Here is a 6,405-nt window from a genome sequence, read left to right on the forward strand (position 1 = left end):
TCAGAGCACACTATACCCTTTCATTTAAATTTTTATTGAGGTACATCATATATCCAGTAAAGTGCACAATTCTTAATTGATGTATTTTAATATGCATATATACCATGAATGATGTTATTGTCTGCTTCCAAATGACATTTAAGAAAATCATTTCTAACTAGAAATCAAATCAAATGACAAGACATCCCAGAAGGGTCTCAAGGGTCTTCCAGCCAATATTTCCCCAGCCAAAGGTAAATGGTAGTTTACCGCTATCACTGTAGATTAATTTGCCTGCTCTTGACCTTCAAGTCAATGAAGCCACTTGTAAATATAATATGTAAAATTATGTGACCGACTTCCTGCATGTAACACTATATGAGATTCATCCATATTGTTACATGTAGCATCCATTCCATTTTCATTTCTGCAACTCAAGAGTAAAAACTGAACAGTAAAAACTCTGAGAGAGTTTAGAGAAGAGCAAAGAAATAGCTAAAATTTGGTTAGTTAAGCATTGGTCTGCATCTGCATTTAATCTCCAAATGAAAAGAGCCAGGATTACTGTTTATAACTCTCACATCCCAGAATGATCAGCCATGAACCCCAAGGGCCTCAAAATGGAAAGCACCCATAAGAAGCATCTCCATAAGGAAGAAGAGAGGTGAAGGCAAGCATCCTCCGGGACCTGGACAATAAGAGTTTACACAGTAGTTATCAAATGAGTATTTTGAGTATTTGGTTAAATCAAAGGGAGTATTCTCATTCTGGCAAAAACATGGTTGGAGTCTAAACGGAATGGGTAATGACATCAAATTAAAGATGAGAAAGCTTTAATAACTATGAGAACGTGGAATAATATAGAAGGCAATTATACTATCTCCTTCTCCGGGAAGTTTAGGGAAAAAATAGGAAATAAGCATTTCCAATAAGCACATGAAAATATTCAACCTAATCAAAATAAAGTAGAATTGACCCTTGAACTGTGCAAATCCACTGATATGCACATTTTCCCCTCAATAAATACAATATGGTACTATAAATGCATTTTCTCTTTCTTATACTTAACATTTTCTTTAGCTTACTTTATCATAAGAAAACAGTACCTAATAGGCATAACATTAAAAAAAAAGTGTGTTAATCAACTATGTTATCAGTAAAACTTTCAGTGAGCAGTAGGTTATTAGTTAAGTTTTGAGAGAGTCAAAAGTTATACACAGAATTCCAACTGCAGAGGGTTAGCACCCCTAGCCCCCATTGTTCAAGGGTCAACTCTATTAGAACAATAATAATCAGAAATTGCAAAAGTTAAGAAAGATCCCAATATCAGTGCTGGCCAGAATGTGGGGAATGAGCACTCTAAACACAGCCAGTGGAATATAAATTAGTACATCATTTCTGGAGAACAGTTTGTCAGTATGAATTCACTACACTCTAGTAGTAATTCCATGTCTAGGGATTTCTTTTCAGGAAATAATGATGAAAATAGAATTATATGCAAGATTAGTTTTTATAACAACATTTACTGAAATTTAAATATCTAATAATTAGATACTAGTTTCATGACTATCATATAGTAATATGACATAATAATATAGAGCCAAAATCAGAAAAACAGACTCTTAACTATGTAAGAGAACAAACTGATGGTGACCAGAAGGGAAGTGGGTGGGGGTTGGGTGAGACAGGTGAAGGGGATTAAGAGTACGCTTATCATGATGACTACTGTGTAATGTATGAAATTGCTGAATCACTGTAGTATACACCTGAAACAAATAACAACACTGCATGTTAACTCACTAAAATTAAAACAATAAAATTTTTAAAAATTAAAAAAAAGACTTACTTTTAAAAGAATATTAAGTGGCATGAGAAAATACTTTTGAATAATGCCAGGTGAAAAAGAAAGACATAGGACTGTATCCAGCAGCTGTCATAAACTCTTTTCTGTTTGGTCTATATAATGCTTTAAAAAAGTTTAAGGTTGGGGCACCTGGGTGGTTCAGTGGGTTAAGCTTCTACTTTCAGCTCAGGTGGTGGTCTCAGGGTCCTGGGATCGAGCCCCAAGTCAGGCTCTCTGCTCAGCTGAGAGCCTGCTCTGCCACCCCCACCCCCCTCCTCGCCTGCCTGTCTGCCTATTTGTGATCTCTGTCTGTCAAATAAATAAATAAAATCTTTAAAAAAAAAAAAAGTTTAAGGTTTATGGAGCACCTACGTGGCTCAGTTAAGCATCAGACTCTTGGTTTTGGCTCAGGTCATGATCTCATGTGTTGTGAGATCAAGTCCAGCATCAGGCTCTGCACTAAGGGCAGAGTCTTGGGATTCTCTCTTCCCCTCTGCCCCTCCCTCCCACTCACATGCTCTCTCTTTCTCTCTAAAATAAATAAATAAATCTTAAAAAAATTTCTTTAAAGTTAAGGTTTCCAGAGAACTTGGTGCTCTGACTTTCTGCAGAACAAGGTATTCGTCCCCTGTATTGATGGCAGTGTGCTAATGGATCATGGTCTGCAGGAAGGACACATACTCAGGGTGTCCTAATAAGTGAAAGAGTGCCATAGAGTAGGAGATTAACCTTACAAATATAGAATGGCCTGCTGCATTGTAAAATTTTAAAGGGCTGAATGGTCTGGGCACGGAGGTCAACCCTTTTATGATAAAAGACAGCACATCTTGTATCACTTGGATTTGCAGGCAACATATAACTTGGGACCACCACTCCTCCAACCATTTATCAAATGACTCCAAAGGCTTCCTGTTTTGGGGGAAACCCAAAACAACAGAAGGTACTGCTGCAGGTCTAAGTCCTGCCATTCATGCTGCATGGCCCTGCAGAGCCCCCAGTGCTAGAGAATTCTTTGTGTGGCAGTCGCTAATTAAAGAGGTAGAACCCTAGAGTTCTGGGGTGAGGACTTGCTTTCCACAGCAGGAAACTGAACAGCGACTCAGTAATTGAGTGGGATATCCAGTGACAGTGTGATCAGTCTGGCGACCACAGGCTGGGGTCTGTCACAAGCTAGAGCTGGCCGGAGAGCAATTGGTTGTGCTATGGAGATGGTACACAGTGGGGGATCCTCTCAGGGCAGGTGGAGAGAGCACAGGTAAGATTCAGAAGTATGTCACTTCCTTTAGCTCATACCTGAGGCCTCCAAGGATGTTGACAGGAAAAACCTGAGGTTCTTCCTGGATTAACTCTGTGTGTATTTGTGTGAGCTGAAAATGGATTCTGCTTCACTAGAGCCAATTCTGACAAATGGCCATATTCATATAACCCACACGTTTATCAAGACAAGTCATCTACTTCTAAGGAGTGATTTGTATACAGACTTTCTCAAAGATAGCTAAATGAACTAATCTCTCAAAACTATGTTTCATAGGAAAATGACATCGTTCTGTAATCACAGTACTAATCTTAAATTAACTGTGGCGTTACTTGCTGTAGTCAGATTATTTAGTAGAACGGATGAATAAAACTCAAAATTTAGCTAGTACACAATTACTAGACTTAGACCCATTATAAATGAACTGTCAAAATATATTGATTTGTATGGGCAATAAACAAATATATAACTTTTAAATTCTTGGTCATTTACTATATTTCTCAGGATAACATTTTTATATTCATAATATTAGACAGAAACCCATTATTTATCTCTATCATCTATCATCTATCTACTTACCTGTCTATCTATCTATCTGTTATCTATCTCTATCTTGTATTCTGATCCCTTTTAGCTCTGCTAGAGAGTAACGTTTGGGTTACATTAGTTTTTGTCATAAATCAGAAATGTCCTGATTCAGGTACTCGTGAAGTTTTAGTGACAGTTTGTTTGCTTGTATTCAATAACAGAAGGACTAGAATAGGTCTTCAAATGGATTCCTTGGTACTAGTGGCTCTTCTAAACATATCTAATTTGAATTTTTCATTTACACAGCTGGTTTTATTTGCTCTGAGGTATTATTGCAAAAAGGATAGAAGCAACACATGTGTTATACTAAGCTTAAGGCTCATTTAAACATTTTATCTTCCAAATCCTGAACTACAATTGACCCCTTCAAAGTTCAGATTTATACTTAACTTGTGGAATTATTAAAATCCCTATTTTTATGAAAGCAGTCACAGAAAAAATATTGGGAATAAAATCTGTCTCTCAAAGTCTACTAAGTAATTATAAATGGAACTAAAATTATTTACACGATTTTCCTTAAATAACTCTAAAGGGTATGATTTAACTATACAAATAAAACAATTCTGTATTTGCTATTATTTCACTTGTTTAAATTGTTATTTGTTTCTGCTTCTTTATTATCTAGGCTCCTGAGTCAAAAAAGTCAGACACGAAAGGCCCCTTGGATGTTGTCCTATCTTCAAATATTAGAAGACTTACTTTCAAACATTAACTTTATGTTTTGCTGATGACTTTTTTATGGCATCTATTATAAAGTTACCAGAGAAAGAAATGTAGTGATGGAACCATAAAAAATACATAAAATACATCATGTGGACTATTTTATATTCATCTTAAGACTAAAAGCTACTGTAAACTGGGATAGTGTGAATAAAATAAATCATTTTAAATCATCTCTTTGGGTGTCATATTTTTTATCTAGTTTCACTTTAGAAACATGAAATGCATTATTTGTCAAAGCACTGGTTTTCCCCCACCAAAGGTACAATTGATTACCTATGGAAACAGACACATGCCTTTAGCAAATCTGAGGCGCGATCACCACGATTTGCATCACATTAAATTCTTGCTGCAATGATCAGTCCTTTTATTTAGTGATTTATCATGCCCTTGGAAGATAGACTGGGGACAGTTAAGGAGGAAGATGATTGGTGTCTTGGTAATGGCAGGACCAAGGATGTGAAGGCAGATGAGCACAGAACAATACTTGGAAGGGTGTTTTCCCAGTGCTCCCACTTTTCTATGGCAAGACCCTTGGCACAAGAGCCTAGATGATCAGACACAGTGGAGGGAGAATGTGCCAAGGCATGAAGGCTCTTGGATGCAAAGAAAGAAGGACTTGCTATGGGCGATAGAGGGAGGATATTGAAAGAATATTTTTAAATAGGCCCTTGGCATAGGTGACTGGTTTAGGAAGGGTACTTGAACATGTGTTTATTAGTTCTTTTATTTAACAAATAACAGTTATTAAACTGTGCCAGGTGCCTTCTAAATATGGCAACACAAAGGGACCTTTTGATGGTTCTTTCCCTCATAGATTTCACACAGCTTCTGGTGAGACTGTATAGGATGAATTGGAAAAACAAAATAATAAGGTCAGTTAGAAAACATTTTCAGCAACCCAGGAGAGAAAACATAAGCTTGTTGACGGCAGTGGGAATGAGGATCGAGAAGTTGAGTTGGGTTCAGTTTAAAAATCTATGGAAAGTTGATACAAGTTGATAAATCGTTTTATATGGAAAAGAAGGGAAAATTTTTTTGAAGATCTCAATAATTTGATAAATTAGAGATATCAATAATACAAATAGCAGTCTTCAAGTGTAGGTTTGTAGAGAGAATTTGGGCTAAGATTGGAATGAACTGATTTTCAAGGTCTTTTGAGGTATCTAGTTGAGTCAGGAGTTAGAACAAGAAACCATGGTTGGGTTAAAGAAAGGATGACCATATAATTCATCATCTAAACCAGGACTCCTATCATCCAAACTATCATCAAAATCATCCAAACCAGAGTGCATTGGACACTAGTAATACCTACAGCAGGACAGTAGACATAAATTGGAAATACTTCAAGCAACCCAGAATGGATGGTGACTCTTAGTTATAACTATCCACATCATCTGAATAGTTGGCTTTGTAGAATAATATAAAATTATTAATTCTACTCCCTGAAATATGTCATTAAATTGTGCTTTGGGAGACACTGATCTTAGATTACATCCTGGGAAGTTTTCCAAAGCTGTGTAAGAGGCTTTGGTCAAGCAAAAGTTAAATAAATGTCCCAGTTAATCTTTAGAAGCCCATCTTGTAGTCACCATTTTGCCACAGAAAATATCAAATGGAAGAGAAGGTAGGTAAGTTACAGTGCTTCTGCAAATCTCTGTTTTCAAGACCATGTCCAGGGTTGGAAGGGGTGAATTCCTGTGTGAGAAGTTAGGGCAGCACTGTGGACTGTGGCAAGTATGGGATGGGACAAATAGAAAAGCATGGCGATAGGACATGCTCTTCACAATAGAGAAACTACCTGAAGAGGAGGGACTGTGAAAACAAAATGTCAGGGATCAACAGTAATGTGTTGGCTCACAGGAAACATTTATTTCCTCATTGCATCCCATCCGATGAAAATGTGTATTGGAAGATGCCTAAAGAAATGTGAAGGGGATGGTAAATGAAATGGGAGGTGTAGCAAGGACTCATCTAGATGCTGACTAAATTTTCTAAATTTTCTAAATTTTCTAAATTT

General features: G+C 36.8%; 1 protein-coding gene across 3 annotated transcripts in view; it reads left to right on the plus strand.

The window, feature by feature from the left end:
• The window catches only part of FAM110B (family with sequence similarity 110 member B), a 184,365-nt gene extending 179,825 nt beyond the window's left edge, over positions 1–4,540 (plus strand). For all 3 annotated transcript variants that reach the window (XR_009403184.1, XR_009403186.1, XR_009403187.1), the window contains one exon: positions 4,291–4,540. The gene's annotated coding sequence lies outside the window, so the exon portion shown is untranslated. The remainder of the gene's footprint in view (positions 1–4,290) is intronic.
• The last annotated feature ends 1,865 nt before the right edge of the window (positions 4,541–6,405 follow it).

The sequence above is a fragment of the Mustela nigripes genome, chromosome 3, assembly GCF_022355385.1.
Source record: "Mustela nigripes isolate SB6536 chromosome 3, MUSNIG.SB6536, whole genome shotgun sequence".
NCBI lineage: Eukaryota > Metazoa > Chordata > Mammalia > Carnivora > Mustelidae > Mustela > Mustela nigripes.